We start from the raw sequence: 27972 nt of genomic DNA, 5'->3' as shown, positions 1-27972 counted from the left end.
TCAAGAATTAAACCCAACTTGCTGCCTTCATCTCCCAGCAGTCTTTTGTGATGTGAGGGCCACCGAACACCAGAAATCAGCCCTCTAGTGTCCCATCTCCTGACTAAAAGCTGCAATAGTCAGAACACTGCCTGTGAACCAGCTGGGTGGCACAACCAGGTGATGCTCACAGTGAAGAAGAAGCCAAACTTTCGAAACATGAGAAGCCTTTTTAAGGCTTGGGTCCATCCCATAAATGCTGGAAAGAAGGGAAGTGTAAAGGGGAGGGATCAGCACAAAGCTTCTGTGCTGAACACCTGCAGTTTGCTCCCGCAGCAATCCTGACTGTGACATGGCTCCGACTGTGTTCCTACTCTTCCCCACGTGGTGCCTCTGCCCTCGATGCTTTGGCAAGCACAGTGGACCCTCTCCGCTTAGGGGAGGCCTCACATGAGTGAAGAGGTAGTGACAGTCCCCAGCATCGCCCACCACCCCAGCATCACTCCCTATGGCCGTCAGAGAGGTGTGAAGCCCCCCCCGGAGATGAGGCTTGACCTGCCTTTGCCGGCTGCCTTGTGCAAGCCCTGCGGGTCTCTGCCTGCTTCTGGCAGGTGGACATGGGAGCAGCAGGAGACACGGCACCCTGCTCCTCCCTGCTGCATCAGCCAGGCAGGAAACGGCAATCAGATTTTGTCCAGCAGTGAAATAGTGCCAGCATTGTAATTCCATGCACCCCAAGGAGAAGGGGGAGAAGTACATGTCTCTCTCCCAGAGGAGCTCCCTTCACACTCAGGCACGCGGCATCGCAGCAGTTACACCCCGCTCACATGCTGAGGGTTCTCCCTTTGCTAAAAAACTCACATTTTTAAAAATTAAAAGCCGTGATTCTGGCATGAGAGATGCATTCACCAGGGACACGTTTCAGCTCACCAAGCTGCTGTGAATCAGTAGACCCCTTCGCCCCAAGGCATCAAGAGAGATTAGAAACCATTAGTACACTCGAAAGACAACAGCGGTTTAATCAAAACATCTTGGGAGCAGCTTATGAATACTGTTAGCAGGCAATATTTTCCAGTGTATTTGTCTCTCATTAAGAAGAGACTAACTTAAGCAGCTTCCTTTTGAGTTTTTGCTTTCTCAGTCTTGAATTTGGTTTAATTGCTAGTGCACAGGCCTGGCTGGCCACCCGTCGCCTTCTGTTCCTCCTGTATCCATCGCTGCGGTTCAACATTCCTGATTTTTAGCCAGGATGCTGATTGTGGCCTCTTTTGTTTACTGGTTTCCTTCCCCTGGTATTTGCAATTCTAAATAAGTTGAATATTTATTACCGGCTTGTCATCTTATACCGAGGACTGAGCTCTCCCCAACACGCACACCCAGACAGGCTCCTTGGGGTGAGGGACGCCTTCCTCTGCTCTGCTGTGGCCCCACTGGCAGCCCCTGGGGATTCACAGGGAGGAAAAGGCATTTCTCAAAAAGAGATGGCCAAGACTGCACTCACTGCGCATGCTGTGCCACCACAGGCTCCATGGGGCTGGCCCCTTCCCACCTGGTCCTGACCAGCTGCCACCCCAAACAGAAATCTTGCTTGCTGCCACTGATGTAGGGTGCAAGCAGGCATGGCAGGACAAGGCCTGGTCCCTGCAGCCCACTGCTGGGCTTGCTGGAGCCAGCTGTTGCGGCAGCGTGTCCCGAAATTTAAGGGCTTGCTGCCATCACACTGGAGAGGAGAGTCGGGAACAAGCTGTGGGCTGAAGGAGGCTATCATCAGAGGGAAAGACTCTGCATTTCCAGTGCTAGGGCAAGCGCCGCCTTTGCTCACTGGCCAGACGCTTGCTGCTGACCTCTCCTCCCAGCTGAGCCGATACTGGCTGGCGACACCACGCACAGGCTGGGAAAAGCCATGCTGGGACTATCTGAGAAACAGGGGCAGGTAGGAAGGGTAAGGCTGATGGGATCAGGAACGGGGAACAAGGCAGGGAAATCCTACCCGATGGGCTGATGCTTCCCTTGTCCACTGCGCACTGATGCAGAAAACAGCCCTGCTGCTGCTCTACGGCTTTCCAGTAGCCATGTATGGAGGAAAGTGAGCAGCCCAAAAGGAGGCCACTGCAGAGCAACATCCAGCAAGGTGGTACCCACTCTCTTACCAGCAAATCAGGGTATCTGATTTGTGCCCTTCTCCCTCACCCCTTCCCCGCATCTGACAACCACGGAGCGGCATCCTTCTGTACAACTAGCACAGAGCGTGTCTATACCTGTGTTGTGGGAGGTCATCCTTACAGGGTGCAGGTGACCTTCCTCCAATCCCTCTTGTGTCCATGAGAAAGTGCACAAGCTAAAACTTCAGAATGAAAATATTTCTTTTTCTATAGGATTAACAACTAAACAAACCTAACAAACCTCCCCTTCCTCAACAAAAAAGTAACAATCCAAACCTCCTCCTAACTCTCCAAAGGAAAGTAAGCAGCATTCAGAGTAAAATTGCTGAAAATGGAACAGCATGCCCCTCTGTCATCCTTTTCCTGACAAAATTACCACGATTTTCACACCACTAGGCTAATATACACCATCCAGCATTTGTCCAATCCTTTTCTTAAATAACCTAATCGTGGAAAAGCTTTCGTCAGTTCCCCAAGATGCTGTTTTACAGCCCTGATCTCACCACTAAGAAATTGTCCCATTCTTCAGTCTACATGTTGTTACACTTTATTTCATTGCCCCAGTTAGTCCACCTGCCAGACATCCAGCACACCATCAGAAGGCTGCTCAGTTATAGCGCCTTGACATGCCACCGCGTGACTTCTGTGAAATACAGGGCTGAGATTTAATCTACGTGCCTGTAGCCCAAAGCTATTAAGATCAGGTTGCAGATTTATAGCAACACGCTTTTTCTCCTTGTCACTGGCCCAAGGACTCGGCAGCCGCACCCACACTGCTGTGACCCATGGGACCCAGGTTGTTGCTGCCTGTTCACTTGGCTGGGACATGAGAGGAGAAGCAATGGTGGAGGACCCCTTGTAGGTGCCACCTATGCCCTGGCAGGCCTGTCCCATCTCCCCATGCAGCGGTATCAGAGCATCATGACAGCCCAGGGTCTCTCTCTGGCAGGCAGTGGGCACAGAGGAATTAGGGGTCAGGCTGCCCCAAATGAGGACAGCCAGGGGTCATGTCTTGAGTCACAGCAGGACCAAGTAGGTCAATATATTTGTGCAGATGGTTGCGTGCTTTGGGTGACTAACAGCATGAAGGGTTCACACTGACCTTACTTCCCTGCTGAGAGACTCACCAAGCCGAACATTTATCTCTCCAGACAGATCCTAGATGCGTGTCTCCATACTCCTTAAAGTCGTAAGACCATGAGAGGTTTGAGAGTCTCTGCGGTAGCCATGTGCATGCTTTGGACACCCCAGGAAATGGCGAATGCAGAGGGAAACCACTCCTCTGACTCTGCTTGTCAAAGAAACTCCAGGTATTCAAGATTCTCAGAGGATGAGCTGGGCAACCTGCTCCCATTGCCTGAGCAACAAATGCCCTTTTCCTGCACCTTCCAGCCCGGCATGCTGTGGGAAAGGCTGATCACCGCACAGAAATCCTGAGTTATCATATTCAGCAAGTTATAACACACCTTCCAGCTCCTTCATTGGGTCCCATTTTAGGAAGTCCTCAAAATCCAGATCAGGGTAAGTCTCTGGGTAATAGTAATGCTCCTGAAGCCTTTGTACTTTCAGCCAGCAGAGGATGGGACAAACTCTTCTCTCAAGGAAGCTGCCTTTGTACCAGGTTACGTTTTCCTCTCTCCTGAGGAACCATGCAACAGGCAGGAACTTACTCATCTGGCACTCGATCATCTTGGGGCTGTGGGTCACACAGCTTCTCCCTGTTATTTTTTTCCACCCCTGGAAGTTATTGTATAGTAGAAAAGAGAGGATGTTGCATGTGTCCAAAACACATTTATTAATGCCGATACAGAAGATCAGGATGCAGGAGTGGTGGATCCCAGATTGCAGGGTGGTATGCCCCAGCACTCACAAAACCCACTTGGAGTGGCTTGTAGGGCGCAGCACGCCATGGCCCTGCCACACGTCCCAGACCCACTGCGCAAGGTAGCCCTGGCTTTGTGGATGAGCCTAAACTCCTCACAAACCTCTAGTGGCTTTAGAGGCCAGGATTAGCCACCCCTGCCTCACAATACAAGTCATTTTGTCTGTAACAATTAGGGGCAGGATGGGGAATTTCCAAACACACCCGAGAGCCCAGCTCCTTGGAGGCACCATCTAATCTGCGTGCTGGCCGCAGCTCTGGTGCTGGTGGGGCGACTCCACCCTGCCGACCTCTTCTCCTAATGAGCAAAGCCTTCTGCACATTTCACAGATCTGCCACATATAAACAAGTAGGTCATTCCTGTAATCTCTTCAGCTGGGTATTAAAAAGCTTGTCCAAATTTAAGCTTGGGGTGTGTCAGCCTCATTACTCCCAAGGACTTCTGTTGTGTCTGGCAGAGGCAACACCAAGGTTTGCTGAAGTTAATGAGAGCATTTCCAATGGCTGATGAGTGCCCTGCATCAGGCTTTCCGTGACTCTGTCCAAAATGCACCTGCAACAGAGCCCAACTGCCCCAGTCCCAAACTGGGGACTGAGGAGCTGGGAATTGGACAAACAGGCTGCTTTTTTTCCCGAGCACAGAGCACTCTAAGTCCACAACGAGGGACTCCCAGGCTGCTGCCAGAAAGACAGAGAATTTTCTGAAAGAAATACTACCTGGCATTTAGCTGCAAAGACCCTCATTTTATCAGAGAATATAGATGTGTGTGAACGTGCAGTGAGTGACGGCACGTGAGAGCGAGAGGGCACTTTGTTAGCAGCCCAGCCTCTGGAAACCGGAGCCCGTAAGGGAACTGACTCCAGTTCGATATTGTACAGCAAATTGAGGTTGCTTGTTGCACACAATGCAATAATTGTATCTGGGTCTAAATGAACTCAGCGATCACTCCAGGATATAGTTATTATTATGGTTAACGGGAAGCAAACACCAGTTACTGCTCTGAAATGTACTCTTTCCTTGTCTCCTGATTGGATATCATCACTCTCTTGCTCCTAACAGTGATTGCTTTCTGCAGTCTCCATCCATTTTCCTTGCAACAAATACAGCTGCCTTGGATTTTGACTCCTTCCTCATTGCACTGATCTAGCTCACATTTCTCTTCCTCCATCCCACAGGCACCCATAGCCTCCAAAACATGAAGCCGAGGCCAAAAGTCGAAGCAGTAAATTTTCACCAAGCAAATGTACATCTAGGTGCTGTCACTCAAACACAGGGGACATCACATCGCTGTGGGTGTATGCCACTGGTCAAAACCTGTTTACAAACCAGTAAGTGCTTATATCCAAAGAAAGAGCTCAGAACAGTTTTTACAATGTAAATTCCTTTCTCTGGCATTTGAAATGGTACTGCCGCAAGAATAACTACTGTAGCTTACTAACAGAGTCCAGAGATTTACCTGCTCTACCATTCTTCCCCAGCATCTGGGTCAGTATTAATGTCATCCCTTACCAAAGAGGAGAGCAGAGCCCCAGAGCTCAGTGGCTTTCTGGGGGATGCAGAACAAGTTGGTGTTGCAAACCCTGGCGCTTATTTTCCTGAAACATGAAGCCTCACTTGCTGCTTCTGAACGTTCACTTTTAAATACAACATCCCTCTGAAGGAAAAGATAGTTACTAAGATTTCAGAAATCAACATGAAATGCTTTTCATGCTCTGGCTGAGATTCTCCTCTGAGATACATGCTGACCTGCCTTTGCCTTAAACAATATATACATTTCCATAAACATTGCTGTTCATCTAAGCGGCGCAGATAGCTGCTTTAAAGAGCAAGTTGGCTGGTTTTGTTCCCTTAGGGAGCAACACCAGCATGGCTGACGCGAGCCTAGGAGGTGGATGGGCACTTTGGCTGGTGACAGCCCTTTCCCTCCCTGTTGAAAGTGCAGGTGGAGCTGGTGGGAGGGTCACCTCCGCAGAAAGGGAGCTAAGCTTGGGCACTCACTCCCACGGCTCACGGCCAGAGGGCAGTTTAGGACATAGACATCCGCTGTCTCTGAGGCTGGAGGAGAGAAAGGCAAGGAGAACCCTGCCCTGCCATCATCGACCTACCTACTGGCTCTGCTGCCCCTGCACCGTGCTCCTGCCGCCGCCTCAGCTGCAAGGGGCTTGCTGAGCCCTTCGCAAAAGCACCGACTCTCTCTGCCTCCACGGAGCCGAAACGAGAGGCCAAACGAGGGCACGTGCCCTGGAGCAGCTCCGGGCGCAGCGGCCCGCAGCCCCCGCGCTGACGGCCGCCGGGCCGGGGCTGCCCGGCAGCACCTCGGGCCCGTCCCCAGCCGGCCTCGCCACTGGCAGAGCCTCGACGCCCTCTCTTGGCAGCTGCGTTCGCATCTCCGCGGCTCCAGCCGCTCCGCCTGTAGGAACCACCGGCTCCGGCCTTAAGAGGCGGGCAGGGATGCTTGCCGGGACCAGCAGCCAGCACCCCAGAGAAGCAGGGACACAAATGCACAAGCAGCCAGCCAGGGGGGTGGGAAGATGCAAGGGGCCTGTTCGGACAGCTGATGGCAAAGAGAAGAGGATAGGATCTGCCTTTTCCCCTGCTCTGTGTGTGGGACAGGACATTCACGGTGTCAGGCACCCATCAGTGCCAGGACAAGGAGATGTGTGACCAGCGCTTGGTAGCAAAGGATTCGATCCTGGCAGCTGGCTGGGGAGCCTTGAGGGAAATGTCAAGAAAGAGGAGGACTTTTGTTCATTCTGAAATCAGGGAAAGGTTTCATAAGCTGCTTCCCCTGTAAAGCAGAGGTAGCGCACCATGGTACCTACCGGCTGACACTTACCCTGCTGGAACAGTCTGCCTGCTACAGCTAAAACCCCAGGCTGTCCAAGCAAAGCCCTGACACCAGTCAGGCTGGGACATGCCGGCTACTGGATGGAGAGCTGCACGGCAGCTTGCCGGTGGCTGGGTTTCATCAGGGGTTTTTCCTGGACAGTTCTGCACAGGAGCTACCCCAGGCTTGCAAGAGATACAACAAAGTGAAGTAACTTGGGTCATCAGCTCCCTCTGCCTGCTGGTGAGACAACCCCGTAGTGCCAGCCGACCGAGTTAACCAAGCGATGCTTAGGGAACCAAATAATTTGCACCAGCATGTGACTGCCTGGGATAGGTACACCATCAGCCGGTTTGCCCACAGAGGCAGGAAGGAACCAGACAGCGATGGCAGGAAAAGCCCAAGCACAGAGTGAGACCGAGAGAGAAAAAGAATGGAGAAAAGACTGTGCATTGACAGACGAGGATTTTGGCAGTGGGCAAAGCAATCGCTGTGTGTGCTACATGTCCCTCACAGTGTTGTTGCAAGGCTTAATTAATGAATAAGGACCCTGGGAAGTTCAGGTGCTATGGGAGAGCAAGGAAACGGCACCGATCCTGCAACCGCTGCCACCTACAATGTGAGCTACTCTGGGGAGAAAGGGGAGAAAAAGATCTGTCTTATTTAGACCAGAGCGAGACCAATGGGCTTGACCGACGCAGGAAGAGGAATTGCACCTCTACACCTCCACTTCAGGAATCTACTTTATCTATCCGGTTTTGGGTACAAATAAGAGTAGAGAGATCATTTTGATGACAGCGATGAGATTGCTCAGAAAAGGGACCTGTGAAAATTGATTTCTGAACTTGCTGTTAGAGGTGGAAAAAAAAGAATAATTTCAGGTTGTCCAGAAATGCAAATTTTCCAGTTTGCTTGCTGACACCTACCATGGAAAAAATAAACACCATGGGTTGGCTAAATCCTTGCTTTTGACACAAAAAATCAGTGTCATTTACTTCATTTTCAGAGCTTGTGTTTTGCTTTATGCTTTTTGAAAAAAAAACGTATTTCACAATAGGACATTACTTCAAAATGAAAAAGTGAAATGTTTTGTTCAGAAACTGTGGGAATAAAACATTTAGATTGAAAAAAAGCCACCCTCCGTTATTTAAGCCCAAACTATTTGTCGAACTTGACATGCATTTGCAAATGGATTCAGTTACCCTGAAAATTGAGGGGTTTTTTTCCTCCCTGATAGCTGCTTTGAGGGGTGGAAGGAAAATAGCCTATTTCTGCCTTGGAGTTCATTTGTTCTTGAAGCTCTTTAACTCAGTTGGAGTCAGAAACGTTCATCTTCACTGTGGGAATGACCAGGCTGCAAAATCAGCCTGGAGGCGAGGGGTGACAAAGTTTCATCGCCCCCATGCAGCTCCTTGCACTACCCTAAAGGGATGGCTGCAGCCCCTGCTTTTGCTCTGGTGTCCTAACATCCCAGGGCACTACAAAATTGGGGACGGCACATGGAGACCTGCCGGGAGAGCCTCTGGGAGCCAGAGCTCCCTGGAAATGCTGGTTTGCCACAAGGGATGCAAAAGCATATTGTTTCTAAATAGAATATTTCATCAGGGCTCCCCTCGGCACAGGCGCCCTGTTCTACGCCATTGCACTCAGCTGGGTGGCTTTCATTGGGAGAAGCAGCAGCAAGGTGTGAAACCCGGTTGCAGGACACGGAGATGCAATCCCCCTGTCCTCATACCCCTTCCTACCTGGACGCCAGTGGGGCAGCATCTCTCTTCATGGAAATGGTCTTCAGCGCTTATCCAACATTTCTGCTGTTTATCCTACTTTTGCACTTCTAATTAAGCTCCTTATTAAAGCAATTAATTCTCCAAACAGAAAACTGCAATGAGTGAAAATTATTACCATCCAAAGGCTGTTTGGTGGAGTGTGGTAAATGAGTCGTGGAGCACTGTAGCTTAATCCTGGTCCCTGTGGATAAGGACTGTTGCAAGAAAGCCTTCCCCTGCTGCTGGAGGGGGTTTTTGCTGGGGCTCAGCAGAGGACAAGGGCGAAGAGAAGCACAGAGACCCTCCTCCCCTGGGAGCAGCACTACGGGAGCCTCCAAACCCCATCCCTGACAACACAGTGTGGGCGTCCTCATATTTTGTGAAGCGCTGTGTACATTAGGGTTTAATAACAAACTCAAGATTTGGGGCTCCAAGGCCTGAGGGCTGTGCTTCTACACTAGCATAATAGCCATGCAAAAGTAAAATAAGAGGCCATTCCTTCCTCCAGAAGCCATCTCTTCCTCTCCACACATTTCTCACCCCAGGCTGTCAGCTCTCCTAGACCTCACCCGGTAGACAGCTGGGAAGAAATAAAGCTTCTTTTGCTATGTAGATGTGACTACATTTTACAGCACAAGGAATCTTCTCCCTACAAATCTACTGTTCCCAAAGGCAGGCTGTGGTAAGCCCTATCCTTAATACAGGTCTCCTCTGAAACAAAAGAGGTGGGGAAGAAACAGCAACACAAGAAGGATGAGAAGTAGCTGGGGCTGATGAACAACCCACCTAGCACAAGGAGGAAATTCCCCTGTACTCTGACTGCCCTGCTTAGAGCATCCCATGATTTACTGGAGCAGCAGGGCAGTAAGAAACATTTATAACATGGTGAGTGACAAACATAAGAAAATTTCTTTTTCCATTCTCACCCTATTGATACCCAGTGTGCGGTATTCAAAGAGTACCTGCTCTTTTTTTTTTAGGGCAGACCCACTTGACCAGCTAAAGCTTCCCTTTCTTTCCCTTAAGCATCTTCCTCCCCGCTCCAGACCTGCTAGAGTGGGCAAGGCACCTTTCCAGACACTCACAGCAAGCATTTGGCAACCACAGTGCCAGTCAATGAAACCAAGAGAGGATGAGCCCCAGCAACAGTGAGCCAAAAGCAGTGCCACCAGCTCTGCTGTCCTTCATCCATCCCTTCCCCAAACCATTCGTTCTCTGGCTCCACCCCAGAGTAACCTCCAGTTGGCAAATACCCCTTTCCCACCACATGGCCTCATTTCCCAGGGGGATGCTCCCTGCTGTGGTTTGGCAGACAAGGCAGCCCCTGAATTGGGAGCTGCCTCAGGGCCAGTCTGTCACTAATCTGGGGCAGGGTTGCCTATTCCTGTCTCCAGGTCTCCTCCCCAGCTCTACTTTCTCCAGCATCTGGACACAAACAGCCTATAAAGAGACCATCGCCCACACGATTTATGTGGTCACAGCCATGCTTCTGCACCAGCTGAGGCGTTGTCCAGAGAGGGGAGGATGCTGTGTGAGATGGCCAGTAAGCAAGCCCTTGAAGCAGCTTGGGGGTACTATTTTAATTACAGGGCACACAGGGAGCCCTCCCAGACCATTACAGGAGAGGTGTGCCTTCTGCCAGGAGGGAGCCACTGCTCTTTCTGTGCTAGAATAGAATAGAATAGAATAGAATAGAATAGAATAGAATAGAATAGAATAGAATAGAATAGAATAGAATAGAATAATTTCAGCTGTAAGTGACCTACAACAATCATCTTGTTAACTGCCTAACTGCTTCAGGGCTGAACAAAAGTTAAAGTATGTTATCAAGGACATTGTCCAAATGCCTCTTAAACACTGATAGGTTTGGGGCATCGACCACCTCTCTAGGAAGCCTGTTCCAGTGTTTGACCATCCTCTCAGTAAAGAAATGTCCAGTCTGAACCTTTCCTGGGGCAGCTTTGCACCATTAGCAGGCACTAATCACTTTGCCCCTAATCAGGTTACAAGCCCAAATATCCTTTAGATTGATTAGAGGCTGCTGGAGAGGTCAGATGTTTTGAAAAGAGGGCCTGGGGTACTGCCACACCCAGCACCCACAGGCGAGGTGGGGATTCATTTGTCTGACCTACCTAACCTTCAGCCATCAGAATTTCACAGGAGCTGGGGTTTTCCCCCTCTCCTGCTTTTACCCCGGCGGCAAACCCAAAGCACTGCCCTTACCCCATATCACAGTGCTGCACAGCATCACATCACAGCTCGGCCATGCTCTCACCGTGCCACCAGGACATAGCAAAAAGCGACACACCTCCCAAGATTAACAGGCTCCCTGGCCAGTCAGGAGCAGGTACGATCCCTAAAACCTGTGCAAAAAGCCCTGGAAAGACCCTGTCAGTGGGTGAAATTCTCTGGATTTCTGCTGTCTGACCACTGTTCTTTGGAGGAAACTGGGCTGACATATGGCTAGCACAGCACGGGGAGACAGCAACGTGTGACAGACTGTGCCATGTGCTCCCTAGAAATGACCCTGCCTCTCACCCCAAGCTCAGAAACAACACGTCTTTCTCTGTTTTTATGGCCACTTCTGGGTGCCAGCTGTGGAGCAGCAGTGCAAAGGAAAAGCTGTGGAGGAGCAGACTGCAGCAGGGCCAAGCAGGTGTCCAACCTCCAGCATCTCCCACCAGGTGCTCATCTCATGCTGGAGGGTTGAGAGGGGGAGCCAAGATGCAGAGAGGCTGCCTGCTATGAACAGTGTTATTGCTTTTCATTTGCATTTGAGAGCAAAAAGCTGGTCTGCTGATGCTTCTAAATCACATGCCTTGGGCTCCTTGGGCATGGCAAGATGGGCAAGTCTCCATGGATCTGTAGAAGGGAAGCCTATCAGGCAGCTGTGGCTAGAGCATGGTGAAGGGGAGGATTTGCGAGGCACTAAAAACGTGTTGAAACCTGTCCAATCTGTGGCTATTTGGATCAGCTTGTCACATGCTGACATCACTCTCCAGCCCTTGCAAGCACCAGCGGGAGGGAGCCCTGGCAGCCCCATCAGCCCTCCGTGTTGGGATGCTGAGGTGGCACAAGCCAGCTCATGGGCAGAGTCATCAGTTAAGTTTCCTACTGGCATCCCAGTAGGGGGTTCAGCCAAGACCCCTGCCGTGCACCACTGAGGGATGCAGGCACACTTCACAGGGCCAGCGCAGAGGAGCACGGCCCCTGCCAGAGCTGTACGTGCAGAGAAAGGGCTTTGCTGTCCTTCCGTGCCTGCAGATACTGCAGTCACTAAACTTGCGGATAGAATAGGACAAAACCTGCCTAAAATGCCCCCAGGCCACACAGACGTTCTCTCCTGTCTCTTGGGTTTAACTGTAGCAGCCGCGGCTCCAGCTTTCCATACATGGCTCTAGCCAAAGCCAGACCTCTTACGCATCCTCCAGACTTTTTCCTTGCATGGCAACAAGCAGAGGAACTTCTCAGAAATGCTTTATGAGTGTTTAGTTCCCCCACCATTGACTCTGGTGTATTGGGGACCCCTTTTCCACTAAGGTTGGAATGACCTCCCAGTGACTTGCTTTCTCACAGCAGGCAGAGCCAGAGCATAGTGCAGGGAACCTGCCTCTCCTGGGTGCCCCAGAAGTTCTGGGTCCCACCTGCCCCTGGCTGCCAGGGGCTCCTCACAGGAGATCTCCTGCCTGTCTGGAAGAGACAGAGCATCAAGTCCTCTGCACCACCACAACAGGTCCTCAGCACACACTGCATGTGTCCTTGAGCAGAAAGGTTGCAGCTCCCTACTTGGCACCAGGCCAGAGGCCTTTCTGATTTTGGTGGAATTCGGGAGATTGATGCCAGCCAAGAGACTTCGCTGTTGGATACATCAGTGATAGGGAAGGCGGTGCCTTTCTTTCACTGCCAAACGGATGACCCCTTTCTATGGCTGCCACCAGAGAGACCAGTGCTGAGAAAAACCTCCTTCAGCCAAATAATCCCACTCATCCGCCTGTCAGGAGGGGAAAGAAAGCAGCAAAACACTTCGAGATGCCAGCCAGGCGCTGTCGTACAGCAAACAGCTGGCTGGCTTTCTCCCAGGGACAAAAACACAGCAGCCTTGGCACAGGGAGCGGGAAGATGTGGTGTAAGCTGAGCACCGAGGGTTGCTTGGTCCTTCATGTTCAAGGGGAGGAGGACTGTGCTCTTCCAGATACTGCTGCACCCCAGAGCAGGAGGCAGACTGAAGCCATGCCCAGCTGTATCCCCGAGAGTGAAGTCACATTAGCAGTGAGGCAACTCCATCTCTTCCTCTGCCACGGCACTGACGAACCTCACAGGGAAGCAGGCAGCCCTTGTGAGAACAGCCAGCAGAGACACAGGCAGCACTGCTGGGGTCAAGCCATTTAAGGAGAAAGTGAGCCTCTGAAATGAGCCTGAGCATTAGCTCCTGTGCAAAAAAACAGTGGAAATACCAGTGCAGAGCCAGTGCTTCCTGCACCAATACGTCCTGCATGGCTGTGGGCCTCCAGTTGCATCTGCAGAGGCTAAGAAACCTAGGCAAGGGGCAAGCACTCAGGGGGCAAGCAAGCCCTGGCAGCTGACAGGATCATGCCCTCTAGGACATGCTGCTGCAGAGGGAATGGGGTGAAGGAACGGTGGCCAGCCAAACCAGCTGCCATCCTTTCTTTTTCCTTCAGGAGATTTAGCCATCTGGCTGCCTGGGAAGGAGGCAGGAGCAGACAAGAGCTCTTCAGGTGATTCCAAAGTAGGTGCTTTACTACAACCCAGAAATCAAAGAATCGCTACTTTGAGAGGCAAGACAATAGCAAGGCACTCATTTTTCATCAGCCTCTGATCTCCCATAGCTCTAATTGACCTCAGCAGAACACACAGATGTGCTGCACTTCCAGGAAAAAGAAAAAAATCATCCCTCAGTGTTATCTCAGATATTCCCAGGAGAGTTAATAGCCAGAGAAATTTGGTTGTTCCTGTCTATCCACAGGAGATTTGTGTCCGCAAAGACGTTTCTATTGAGTTTCTGGCTGATACCACATGCATCCTCTTTGATGTACGTTTTTGGGTCAATGCACACCAACGTCCTCCAGGTCCCCTTTTATCCTGCGTGAGCCGAAGAACCATTTCTGACGGGAGAACTCAATTAAAAGTGACTCCAGAAAGCTGATCTCTGTCTGTACTCTACCCCCCGGGGAAACGGGCCCCAGCAGACGTCCCAGGAGGTTTGCTGCTGCCCCGCGAGCCTGGCGCTGTAGACGCCTCTTGCACGTAGGATCTGCGCTGGGTCTTCATGGGCTGCCACTTGCACAGATACTATAGCAGTACCTCCTGGCTCTTACTCCTCACTCGGTGTTTCTTACCGTTGCCTAAGACTTTTCTTCCCTGTTCCGAAGGAGGTTTGCGAGTCTCTCAGCTTTCAGCAATGCCAGCTGAATATTGAGCCTGATTTTCTTTACGGAGATGCTGTTTTTCTCTCTCTATTAGCGGTCTCTGGAAGCTCCCAGGCCAATTGTTTGAGAGCATACTTTATAGCTGCATGTGACAGTAAGGAGAGAAAATATGCTAATATGCTCCCTACATGGGAAGAGAAACGCCAGGTCAGACTGCAGAAAAGGCAGCAGCTTCCCAAAGGCAGCAGCCCTGCAAGGAGAAGCAGCTCTGCGCAGGCAAGGAGAGCAGGCCACCAGTTGTGCCAGTGGCACACCGGGCTAGGAAGGGGCCAGGCTTGCTGAGCTTTTCAAAAGAAGCATGGCTTTCCCTCATGCAAAGAATGGATTTACCAAGGAACGAGGCAGTGAGGAGAAACAGGGGAACCACAGACCCTCCTGGTGGACTTGCTTGGTCTCCATCAGTTGCCCCTCCAGCTGTAGACACCAGAGCAAGGCACAACCAGCAGCAGGACAGTATGAACACCTTGCCTTTACAGCTGGGTAAAGGATGTTGGGTACATTCTTTCAGACTGAAAGGAGAGAAATGTTTTTTCCCTGCACCTCAGAAAGGCAGGAGTAGGGTGGAGTTTAGCTGCTGGAGGAGGATGAAATCAGAGGCAATGGGTTTCTTGACAGCTTTGAAGGTCAGATTACTGTTGGGAGAAAGAAGATCATAGGCTGAACTTTCCCCATGCCTACCAGCTGTACGTAACTCAGACAAGCCTGAATCTCTGTGCCCTTCCCAAACAGATAACCCACAGGTTACATGCATGGAGGCACACCAATTTCTCCAGTTTCAAGGAATTCAAAAGGTGAAATTGATTCTGCACGTTAGGGAGTACTGAGAAGAGGATGTCATATTTTCAATCACTGCTTACGTCTTGTTTACCGTTCCAGCCCTGGGAAACACTCAGCCTCCTCATTGAAAAAGCTTTTCTTCCTTCACATCTTCATTCATTAAGCAAGCTGTCGACAGGAGCCTGTAAGCACAAAACCCAACCACAGCAGTGGGCTTGGGAGACTGCTTTATTTTTAGAAAGAAAAACCTCAAAACCGCCATATTTCTCTGGAGAACTAACTCTAGAACCATTACTAGCAAAGACTACCTTGAAATAAAACCATTTTTAACAATGGCATTTAGTGGCAGTTTCAAGAGCTCAGCGCTCTTGAAATTTTATCAGAGGAGGGGAATGCTTTTTGGGGAAGGAACTCAGGGCCAGTGAAGGACTATGAGGCAAGCAACATAACTGGCCTTAGCTTGTCTGTCACAGCTCTGAGAAATCTGTGATGCCTTTGCTCACAGGACCCAGTATCTCCCCTCTGGCTTTGCGTAATGCACCGAGTTCTCAGATTCCTAAGTGGTTTGCAGTGCAGTCCTTTTTTCTCAGTAACTCTCTCATTATAGGCCAATTTCAACTTATAAATTAATTTATAAGCCAGTCCATTTGTGCAGACTGTCTTGCTGGAGGCAGACTTCTGCCTTTCTCCATCTCCCTCCCTCCTCCGCTGGAGCCCCTAATAAGGGCAAGCACTTGTGAATCGGGGACATCTCTTGCCTATTCCTTGCGTGAAGCAAGGACCAGCAGCACACACAGCTTCATCCAGGAGCTGTGGACAAAATCAGAAAGGGGCAGTGTAGCTGCAGCAGGGAGCCACTCTTGCTGCCCAGCTACCTCAGGGTAAAGGCAGTAGAGATGGCAGCAGCTTCTGCAAACACAGCCATGCCCAGATCCACGCTGCCAGATGACGCGGGCAGGGATGGGTTCCTACCGCCTGCAAGTGGCAGGCAGGGGGCTGCTCCCAGGAGCTGCCTAGCAAGGGGCCCTGAAGCGTGCTCACCTTGCTTCTGCTCCTTCTCAGCCCTTTCTGAAGGAGCAACGCAAGGCCCAGAACACCCCAGCAGGGACTCATCTGGAAGAGGAAGCACTTGCCTCAGTGCACCGCCATCTGTCCCAGGACCCTCCTCCCAGTGGCCCCGGGCTGTTTTCCCATCACTAGCACAGCCTCAGAGCACAGATGGAGATCGCTTGGGCAGCAAACCAGGTACTGGGACAGGAATGACCACTACCCTTTGGGCAAGGGAAAAGGAAACAATACAAGGGAAACTCGATAGCAAGAAAGTTGACTTTGCCAGGCCCCCCAAAAAAAAGGCAGGCATCCTTCTCCAAAGCAAAGCAGCTGCATGTGGCAGAGGCCCAGCCCCTTGGGTAACTGGTAATGGGTCACCAGGTTGGCCTAAGGTGGAAGCTGGCCCTGGCTCTGTAAAGACAGGCCATCAGTCACCTTTCCCACCCTGCTACCAAGGACACACTGACTGCAAAGCAGTGATCAGGAGGAGGGGGAGAGGGTGGTCTCTGCCTCCCCAGCAGAGCCAGCATGGAGTCAAGCCCCTGGGAACCACTGCCACCCCACTGCCCCCAGCCCTCAGACTGCTGTCCTGGGGCACAGCCGCCTCCCCAAAACCTGCTTTATTTCCCGGGAAACCCCAGCAGATGGTGCCAGACCGTCAGAAACCCTCCGGGAGCCCGGCCCCGACTCAAGCTCCGCTGGGGGCCCCGGGAGCTGCCGCCTGCCTTCCCGCTCCGGGCTGGCAGCGGGGGGCAGGCAGGGCTGCGAGATTTTGGGAGGCCCTACATTAACCACTAGTGAAACCCCAGAGGCTGGGAGAAGGTCACCACACACCCCTTTTAATTCAGCCAACGTTCCTTGGCCAGCATCACATTGTTTCCAACATTTTATTTTCCAGCACAATGTTCGGTCCTCTGAGTGACCGGAGCAGCAGAGTTTCCTCCCTTCCTTCTCTTGGCTGACTTCGCTCTGGGCAATTTATCTCGATCCTCGGTGTAAAATTTTCCTTTGCACCATTTCATCCTATTATTCCAGAATAAATCAGAAGCATTTCCATGTCGAATGCCAGCAGAGGAGCACCAGAGCAGAGGCGGGAGGGGGAAGTTTCAGTGCTGACGCCAGTTCAGCCAGCTGGAAGATTTTCCCCTGCACTCAGGCACGGGGACAACAGGCCCTTCCTGCTGACCACAGGGCTCCCTGGGCTCTCCATGGATGCCTGGGGCCTCCACAGCAGCTATCCTGTACCAAACCTCTCTCTAAGCAGGACTGTGCCACAGGCTGGTGAAGATGCAGGATACTGTGTCATCTCAGGGACCCGCTGCCTGGGAAGCCACACTGGGGTGTCTCAGCAACAGACTGGGAGGGTAACTCAATAGCCAGCACTGCTGAGGGCGCCTGGAAAAGCAGCATCCCAGATGCAGAGGCAGACAGGCAGGCAGAGCAGCAGGCAGCTCAGCCATCCTCCTCATCCTCCTAGCAGGGCTCAAAGGGCAGCGATGCCCTGGGGCAAAGCAGCGCACCAGGCAAAGAGAAGAGAGTCTGCTTGACCTGGGTGGGCTTTCTCAGTAAAAATACATCAATGCGTGACGCAGGGTGACATGGGGTCCATCCTGCACTGAGGGTAGGGTCTGTGCCACACATCAAGCACTAGGCATTTCCCCACTAATCCAGAGGTTTTCAACCGCTTGTGAAGCCCAGTGCTTTCCAGTGGAGGACACATGCCCTTGTGCCCTCACCTACCTCAGACCCCAGAGAGCAGGACAGGTGTTCCCAGGGAGTCGCACAGTAAGGACAGAAAACTGCTGACCTAGAAACAGCCACGTGGCCTTTGGTGCTCCCAGCTGGTGGTGATAGTCACAGCTAAACAAAAGTCAGCTTTTAAATTACAGAGCAGAGAGCCCACCCATCTCTCTCTCATCTACGCCCAACAGCTGAGCTCACCCACATGTTATTTAAAACCACGACATCACTGTTCCAGGCGCACTGCTGCAACCCGGAGCCTGGGAGAGCCGAGTGAGCAGAGCCCTTCCAGAATGCAGGGCTGGGACCAACAGCCCAAGCACCCCAGGACAGGACTTACTGCTTGAGCCTGAATGTGGGAGCTGTCCGGCAGAGAGCTGCCTGCTCAGCTTTGCTTTCCCCCGGCAAGTGCCCTCACCTTCCCTCCAAGTCCAGGTGTTCATACAGGGGACTGCATCACCAAACCCTGCTCTCCAAGCTAAGGGCTTTTCCCAAGTCTGTCAGCTGGATGAGGTGGCTTTGCATGCTGGAGACCTTCCCCAGACTGATAGCCAAGATAGTGCTGCTGCCTAAATGGCCAGGGAGCACATAGACCCAGCCCTCCCATACACATATGAGCCATGCCCCTCTCTCCTTCCTATATGCATTCCCTGAGCAGCACTGTCCCAACCTCCTCCTCCACCAGACAGCCTGACTGTGTCCCCAGCCACATCCTCAGGATGTGGCCACCTTACCTCTCCCCTGCACCCACCTTGCAAGCTACAGGCACGAGCATGCATAACCCTTTCCTGCCTATTTGGGGGATGTAGGTGCTCCAGCCTTGCTTTTTAAACATCTGTGTCTCTCTGCAGCCTGCATATGCGTCTGTGTGTGAGTGCGATGACTAGCCTGTCTGGCATGGAGCTGGCAGCAGGCAGGCAGTGCCACCCCCACAGCGCTTCGAGGTGTTAGCAGCCACTTTGCAGCTGCCAGCCTCAAAAACACCCCTGGATGAAGCCTCGTTCCAGCCAAGGTTTATTTCCAGATCTGTTTCTGCAATAAAGAGGCCTAAGAGAGCGTTTTGCCCATCCCTATGGGTGCGTACTCACTGCCCTCCCTTCAAATTGCAACGAAATTTGATTGAGAGGGTAACAGTCGCAGCTATATTAAGGTCTCCTTGACTTATATCCTATATTTCCACAAACGCAGGTGAGCGGATAGAGGATTGAGACCCTGTCGGCATGCTGGCCTTTGCTCAGCTGCCACCTGGCAGTTACAGCTCTCTGGGGCACAGTTAGGTACGTCCTCCCCACGGGGGCATTTTTAATCAGAGGCTTCAGCTTGTTCGGTTCGCGCTGGGTCGCTGCCACCAGCGGGGCCCTCAGCCACAAACCACGACCTCCGTGTTGCGGCAAGAAAAGCTGAGACATCACCCAGCAGGACACACTAGAGCCTAAACATTGCCATGGCGGAGAAATCAGGAGCAGGAGAATCGAGGACACTGGTGTGATTTCATGTATTTAACCTCCTGATAATTCCCTCTGTTGCTATTACCTCTCAGCTTCCAAATCCTCAGTTTTGCTCAGAGAGAGGGAAATTTCTCTCGAGGCTTTAATTCTTGGCATTAGACACCTAGGAAATGCCTACCCAGGACACACCGATAGGCTGCATAGCCCGGTCTCATGTTATGGCCATGGGAGAGAGCACAGAGGGTCGACAACTCCTGGGGTCTGCCCCCACCATCCTCCCACAGCGCCCATCATCGCAGAGCCAGGTGTGTGAGAGGGCACTTCCCATCCCTTCAAGTACCCAACTGCTGAGCCTGCTGTCCTCAAATGCCTCTCACTCTGCCCGAGCTTGCCGCTGCTGCTTGACTCCCCATGAGGGCCAGGCATCCAAGACCTGCTGCATGAAGACGTGCTTCCACTTGTAACTTTTTCCAGAGAGGTGCAGGAGTTTCAGTGAGTGTCACACGGTGGCTGTGCTGCAGGGCTGGGTGAACAACAAATCCCTGTCCACTGCCTCTGTGGTTTAGCAAACCTCATTTGTATTCCCTACCAGCCATCTCCTCTCCAAAAACTGAAGTCTTTTCACATCTCTCAGACATCAAAGGACACAGTTAGGGCTACGGGAGCCTAACCTGCATCCTTGAAAGAGCCGATATAACCACATCTAATTCCATCCTTGCCTTGCTGTTCAGGTAATTGCCCTGGGCTGAAGCCAAGGACATGTTCAAGGGGACCAGTGAGACACATCTGGGGAGCTGGTGGGTGACTTGGCCTGAAGACCAGTGTATAAACTGGTGTAGATCTGGCAAGCACCCATCAGCTTTAACCAGGTGACAGCTATAGGTCTAGCCCATGAGTCTTTGACTGTGAGGACATGGAAGGTTTTAAGAGAAGGGAGAGAAAGCCATTCTGAAAACTGCTGCAGGACTGCAAGTATCACATGAACAGCCTGGGCTGGTGCAGTGTGGTTTCAGCTGCTCGCAGTTTGTGTAGAGGTTTCATATCACACAACAGGACTCTCATCATGTGTGACCTGACATTTCCAGAGCAGGCAAAGGCAGCAATGAACATCAGTGCATACATAACTAGTGCTCTAGACACTATCTGGATCTCCAGACAGGTCGCATGGGGCAGTTACGAGACTCCAAGCTGACTAGACTTCTACAACAATGACAAGCAAGAAAAAAAGGTAGCTCCTTGGCTTTTCCACATACCTCAGGCCTTTGAAGGGACAGACGTCCTGTCCTGGGTGCTCTTCAGAAGTTTTTATTCCTCAGTGACGAGTTCAGCCCCACTGCAATGATGTGCTTGATAAGGAGGCCAACTCCATCACTAGCAAACCTCTCTTTCCAGGCTGATATTCAAACAAACATCTTTCAAGCTTACGCAGAGTGTGGAAGGGAGGAGGAAAAGGAGAGGAATTTACACAGGGCTGGTGTGAGAGCTTTACCCTGGCAGAAAAGATATGAGAGATATACACTAGAAGTGAAATTAAACGTGCGTGACACAGCTGAAGGCGAGCGTGTGCGTTAACAGACAAAACAACCCCACAAACACAAAATGAGTTGAAAAGGGAACAAAAGAAAGCAGCCACCAAGGAATTCACACCACTCAGACACAATGTCATCCCATTGCAATCGCTCCACCAACTGCACATCTATGGCCATGCCTTGGGCTGCTGTGCACCACCCTTCCTGGGACAGAGTTTACAGAGCGGGATAACATGCTGTGGGGTGCAGGTGGAACAAGGGACAGAACACGGACCAAGCAGTACAGCAGCGTTAACTTATTTACAGGTAGCCAGGGTGAGACACGAACACACAGCATGACTGCATCAGCCTCACGGCCACATGTGACAAGTCCTCCCACCAGTCACCCCCGATCACCACATTTACCCTTCAAAGCTAAAACATCACATGTCCGGCGGTAGGGAACCTCAGCGAGAGCTGCTGAGTAGGATGAGACATTGCTTGACAGGCCAGACAGGAGGGAGAGAAACAAAATGTGGTGGCAGCTGCCAACCCCCATCCAAATTATGGATGGGCCAGCAAGCCATCCAGTGGGTTTACTGTGGTGGCTTGCAAAAGGGCTTATGATAAATCCAAGATTACTGACTCGAATTTTTTTCCCAGCTATTTCTTCACTTCCCAGCCTGAGAAACAGAGAAAGTGTCAGTAGGTTGCAGACCAACACTGCTGCATCAGTTTAGGCTCAATCTGTGTTTGAGGTACAGGTAGAAATTTTCACTGTAATGGGAAAGGCAAGCCGAGGCAGCACCCTAGAGTATCTAGGTGCCTGTGCTGGGTCTCCTTGCCCACAGCAGGGAAAGATCATACCTCATTACCCCTAACACGAGATACCCTTTGAAAAGTCAGAAGCTCTAGAGCCGTGCCTCCTCTCCTCGTGCTGCTGTTCCCAGGGTGGTCTCGCACTTGACCACCTTGACACCCTCGTCAGCTGTCCTGACAACATTTGCCACTTCCTCTCATGACAGTTAAAACACCAGATCTGGACACGAGCATTGCTAAGAACAGTACAACCTTCTCAGGGTAGGGAGCAAGGCTGGGAACCATGTTCCCACTTCCCCAGTCCATGGCCACCCTGCCTGGACTCTCACGGCACTGTTATCCCATGAGGCAGCACGTCCCTTCCTCTTCCTCCCCACATGACATGAAGCAACTCTGGTTACTCCTCTGGGGGGCTCTGCTCCTCGACACGTCTGCGAGCCATTGTAGTCCTTTCTGAAAGACAGGCAGCCCTCACAGCAGTAAACACCAGGGTAGAAGACAACAGAAATCTTACTCTTCATCCCAAGAAACATCCAGAAAGTTGCCACAGTGTCCCTGTCACAGCGGGGAGCACTCTCTGCCCCCCTGCTTCTTGTAGTGCTCTTACCTGCACGAACCATGAAGATGCTGCGGTAGCTGGGACTCAATGTTGGGTCCCAGGAGTTGTGACCAGCAGGACCCCCTCCTACACCTGCTAGCACCAGCCCAGCAGCTTCAGCCAGCCTCCCTGGGAACCCATGAGGGCCTGGCCCTGAGGATCTCCGTTGCTCCAACAGTGAAAGGTTTTAAAAACGCTGCTGGGGTAGCATCAATACTTGCAACCAGAACTGTGGCCAGGACACTGCCCTTGAGAAAGTTTGGGAAAAAACCTGTCCAAGAGAGATGCCAAAATTCTGTTTAAAAAAATCCCCTAACTCCATAATATATGAAGCTCTAAGTTAGCCATCTCCTAGGGCTCCCGCTCAAGCATGTGAAGTCCTCTCCCCATCCTTGGCAGGGGAGCAGCCCAGAGAGAAGCAGATCAAGAAATCCTTAGCAGCACTAAGGAAGCCTCAGCAGGCTGCCAGCAGCAGGGACCCAGCTTCAAGGGCACAAAATTTCACTGTCTGGGCTAAAGCACCGGGTCTCTCAGCTCAGGGACAGTGATCTCCTCCGATGCCTAGCTGCTAGAGCAGAAGAGGGACACACGTATGTGTACAGAAGCTGTTAGCATGCGTCATGCTTGCAAAGACCGACTACCAATAACCTGCTTGGGAGGAGGAGACCAGGCTCCTCTAAGGTTTCAAACAAAAGGCACCACTGAGCTACTGAGCTGCAGAGCACCGCAGCACTTTTGGCTCTCTTAAACAAAGAGAGATTGTCAGTGTAGATTCCCAACTCATACCCATAAAGACATGCACCCCTTCCCTTGAAATAGGTCTGAATCCTGAAGCCACAGAGATTTGCAAAGCAAAACAACCGGGGCACTGCTGCCTGCCTCCTGCACGAGCCATGCAGCTGATGGCCAGCAGTGTGTCAGGTTGGCAGAGAAAGGAAAACTGTCATCACCTGGTGTTCAAACAGCTCACGATTTAACCTCCTTGTGCTCACCAGAATTTAGGTGGCCTCAAACACTAAGCCCACCACCCTCAGCCAAAACTGAGAAACTTGAAGCAACTTGAGAAATTCAGGAGCAGCAGAAAATCCAGGGCTAGAGCAGAAACATTAAATACAGTTAACCTTGCCCACGTGCAGAATGAGCTGTAACCCAAGTGTCCCCGCTAAAGCCCAGGGGTCCCGATGAGCAGCTCGAGGGAAAGAGAACCACTCATTCACGTGAAGATGCAATGCCAGGAGAGACAGCAACACCACAGAGGTGGTGGCGGCTATCAGGTGGAAAAAACATTTTCAGGGCCTTGACAGTGACCCAGAGCACTCCCACTGCAAGAGGAATTTCTTTAAAAAGCACTTTCACTGGGGATTTATGGGCGAGCATGACTATGTTTTACAGTACATTCTTATGGCCTCATCGGTCAATAATCTGCGTTTAACTCAGTCCCTTCAGAGCGTGATGGGCCATAACGCTTGCAAAGCAGCTGCTACACGCTGAAATAATAATCAAGGAAGCAGAGAGCAGAGCTGATAATTGACTCTGCTAATGTGCAAGTCGGGACTTTGAGTTATTGATCAGATGTGCTTTGGTGGCTCAGCAAGAGCCCAGTCCTCCGTGCCTGGAGGTTATTGGCTCAGATGTTACCAAGAAGGGGGTCCTCTCTTCTCCCTGTGTACTCCCTTTTCGGATCATCACCTATTCTGGATTTCTTTCAACATTTCCGTTGGGACTGGTCTAACGTAGACCCCTGAAATTGCCCAGCAAAGCAGCTTTGTCCCTGCTGCCAGCCTGCTGGTGTCCTACACACACAGATCTTCAGTATCAGGGACATAAACATGCAATGCTGAGGAGACGATGACTTTCGCCCCTCAGTATCTCTTTCTGGCACCATTCTTAACATAGGTACCCCCTTCCTGTCAACCCCTTTTCCTCTACCCTCCAAGTGAATCCATCACTTCCCCCTTCAGGTCTTCTACCCACCTCTCCTCCTCCTTCTTGAGTGACTCAAGCTTCCCTGCAGCTTTGGATGTTTCTCCCTGTCCCCATAGGTTACTGTGCCATGGCTGACCAAGGTGCTGCACTGGCATCTCATCCCCCACACCACCAACCACCCGCTAGCCCACCTCCTACCCAGTGTCGGAGCCGCAGCAATAAGCTGCTTTCAGCACTGTTAGCTGGATGTCTGCAGTCACGTCTTGAATGTGGCCTTGCAAAAAGCCTGATGAAAAAAAAAAAAATTATGTCAGACAGTTCTTCTTTCTCAGTTAATTCACTGGCTTGTTCAAAGACTTGCAAGAGTTCAGGAAACGCGGTTTCCTTTTGCAGAATCTCTGCAGGTTGCACCTCCGAGCAGTCTTACCCATGTAAGCTTCACGGCCAATTCTCCTAATTTGCTAGGTATTGCATTCATTTGCATGCATGTCGAACAGGTCTGTAATTCTCCAGATCATCCTAAGAGCCATTAAAAATGTGAGTACAACATTCTCCACCCTTATCAAACACTCCTTTTTATTCTGGTTTTTGGTTGGGGTTGTTTTTTGTGTGTGTTATTTTTTTCTTCAATGAGAGAAGAAATAGTTCTTTTCAAGATGCAGCCCTTTCATCCTCATTTTCCCCAAGACCTCTTGGCTGCATGCCATAAAGACCTGGCAGCTTACTGATACTTAAACAGTCTGGTTGTTCCAGCTCCCCCTCTCACAGTCTCTGATGCTATCTTTTCTTGGTCCAGAAAAGAGCAAGGTCTGTGTAAGCACCTCGAGTCACCTTTGTAGTGGAAACCTGATGTGAAGGAATTATTCAGCCCTTCGAGAACATCTTTAGTTTCCTTAATTGCTCTCTTAAGTACAGGTGACTCAATCCTCAAATATTTAAGCAGACCTCCCAGTGTGGGTTACTTGGGAAATCGATGCTTTTATACCTCTAAGCTTCTGTATGCTTAAACCCATTTTGATCTTCTAAGACTGGGAAAAACGCTGTCCAGTCACGAGCATGAAGAGCTTAGTCTGGGTTGTCCAAAACCACTTATGAGATCCTTTAAGCAAGCACCTTTGCAAGAGTCTTTAATAATTCAGTGGAGAAAGGTAAAAAAGAAGAGTCGGCGGCTGAAAGTTAGAGCCAGACAAGCCCTATCAGGAAAAAAACCCACGTGCTCTTAGCTGGGAAGATAATTATTCACTGTAAGTGACTCCAGGCGGAGGGCTGGAGTATCTACATCTTGACATCTTCATCACAGCAACATTATTCAAACCCAACACGACACACTTGGGTGAAAAGCTCTGTCCTGACCGAGGTCAGTCAAAATACTCTGGTGACCTTCCTGACCCCGAGTCCCACACGCAGCCCCCATGATGCCACTGCTGCGCTTGGCCCCCTCTCCCTTCAGGATGGAAGCCAGACCAGCCGCCGGGAGCAGCCGTGCGATGCAACTAATGGCCACACAGCAACTAGCCGGGGCCTCTCACTCTCCTACATCAGCCTGAAAGGAGCTGAAGAGTGTGCCCCCTCCTGAACTAATGTCACCTTCGCTGAGCTCAAAGCTGAGCAGATGCTCTCCCAGGTGCAGGCAGAGCCCCTCGCAAGGCCAGCAAATACTTCTCTCTCTAGCGATTGCTTATGAGGCTGCAGATAATACTGACTTTTCAGATCCGAGTCTCTTCAGCCCACAAAGGTGTAGTGGGATCCTGCTGGTAGTAGTGTTGTTTTTGACCACCAAATCAAAAGGCCATGGTGATTTCTTCCAGATTTGCCACAGTTTGGTGATTCTCAACATTTTGAAGAAACAAATCATGGCTTTAATTTTACTTTCTTGTAGATCTCCCTGAAGCCTTCTTGTTGATCTCGTAACCAGAAGGCCCACAAAGGCCCTCACTCCCTTGAATCACTCCTTACTGCTGTGTGGGCCACGGCTCTGGGACCAGTGTCACAGCTCTGCAAGCCATCCTTCTTCAATTCCTCCTGAACACTATTCAAAAACAGAGACTTGTCCTGATCCAGCATTCGATTTCAAAGGAAAAGTCAGGATCCAAGAGCCAATGGAGCTGATAACAGCTAATAGGCTTCAGGTAAAACTCTGGCACTCCTCCCTGCCCACCATCATACCTCATTGTGGGGAGGATGGGACGGGTTGAACTCCCCAAAATCTGGTCCATAGGTTGCTTCCACCAGATGATAGATGTCTGATGGGCTCTGCTCCCACTCTGTCCGCAGAAGAGAAGGATAGCTTCCCATCCAACTCCAACCTGTCAGATGCTGTGGGATGCACTCATGTTTCCACAGCTCTGTATGTCCCTTCTCATTTTCCAGGCTGTCCTGTCAATTGGATTCATATACTGCCAGATGTTGCTCATGCAGCTGCTAGTTTTCACAGAGGTTCCAAGTTTTTACGAAGAGTAGCAAAAAGTTGACAAGATGCTTGCAGTTTTGCTGTGGCTGACAGAGTGCTGAGTTGCAGCAAGGGAAAGGGAAACAGGAAGGCTCTTGTTCAGCTCGCTCCCGTGATGCACGGAAAGCTAAGAAATAGCCAGGTAGGCAGGGGAGCAATGGCTCCATACGGATGCTTGGGATGCTGAGGGTCGACTCTGCAACTCAGAGACATGGAAGATGGGAATTCTGAAAAGAAAAATGGCATTTTACAGAAATAGACGTAAGCAATTTCCAGACAAGCATCAGGAAAATACTTTCCAAATGACCGTGCCAGCTGGACAGAGACTCGCCTGGAAGATGTGTACGCACAGAGCCCACGGTGGTGGGCAGCAGATCTGCAAGCAGGAGTCACAGCACTCCCTCCCTCAGCCCCAGGCCTCGGCGCTTCCCACGAGAAAGGAGAAGCTGCTGCTCAGCAGGGGCGGGGAGACCATGTGTCTCGGCAGCTTGGGGTTCCTGTTGCAGCAAAGACTTCCTGACCAACATTGCAACTACGTTGTCCACCCTCAGCATGCAAACAGCCCCTGCCACCCACCCCGCCTGGTGGCTGGCTCCCCTTTCCCTGAGGGAAAGGCAAGGCACTGCAGCATGGCAGCCAGACAACTTGAGTAGTCACAGAAACACAAACCCTGCAGACAAACCATCCACCCCCTAAGGGCTCTCCTGACTTCGGTTGTATGGAGGGACTCAAGGACCACGGAGTCCTGGTGGACAACAAGCTGAACATGACTTGGCAGTGCACCGCTGCAGTAACAAAGGCAAATTGGGTCCTGGGCTACATCAGCAGGGATATTACTAGCAGAGACGGAGATGTGATCATCCCACTCTACCCAGTGCTTTGCAGGTCACATCTAGCATACTGTGTCCAGTTCTGGTCCTCACAATTCAAAAAAGATGCAGACAGACTGGAGAGGGTCTGAAGGAGGGCCACAAAGACCATCAAAGGGTTGGAGAACCTGCCTTATGAGGAAAGATTGAAGGAGTTAGGTCTTTTCTCCCTAGAAAGAAGTCTCCGAAGAAGGCTCGGTGAGGACCTCCTCACAGTATTCCAGTACCTAAAGGGTGGGTACAAATTAGGCAGAGGCTCTCTTTTCACAAGGATGCACATGGAAAGGACAAGGGGCAATAGGTACAAGTTGTATCAGGAGAGATTTTGTCTTGATATAAGAAATAAATTTTTTATAGTGAGAACAATCAATCACTGGAACAACCTCCTCAGGGATGCAGTGGAGTCCCCATCACTGGAGGTTTTCAAGATACAACTGGACAGAGTGCCAGATAATCTCATCTAGACTCCCTTTCCCAAGAAAGGTTGGACCAGATGATCTTTTGCGGTTCCTTCCAACCTGGGCTGTTCTACACTTCTATGAGACTCGTCTCATCTCCAGACCCAAGTCTCCCTCCAGGTCTTTGCACCTCCTGGACCCTGTGCAGCTCCCCTCCCGGGCATTTCCCCTGCTCCCAGGGACATTGCCTCCAGGCATCCCTCCCAGGGTCCCCTCCCCTGCTCCCTACAAGAGGGATTCATGACTGAACTGTGCCCTTGACAGGA

The sequence above is a fragment of the Tauraco erythrolophus genome, chromosome 1 (genome assembly GCF_009769465.1).
Source record: "Tauraco erythrolophus isolate bTauEry1 chromosome 1, bTauEry1.pri, whole genome shotgun sequence".
Lineage (NCBI taxonomy): Eukaryota > Metazoa > Chordata > Aves > Musophagiformes > Musophagidae > Tauraco > Tauraco erythrolophus.
Note: the sequence above shows the minus strand (reverse complement) of the source record.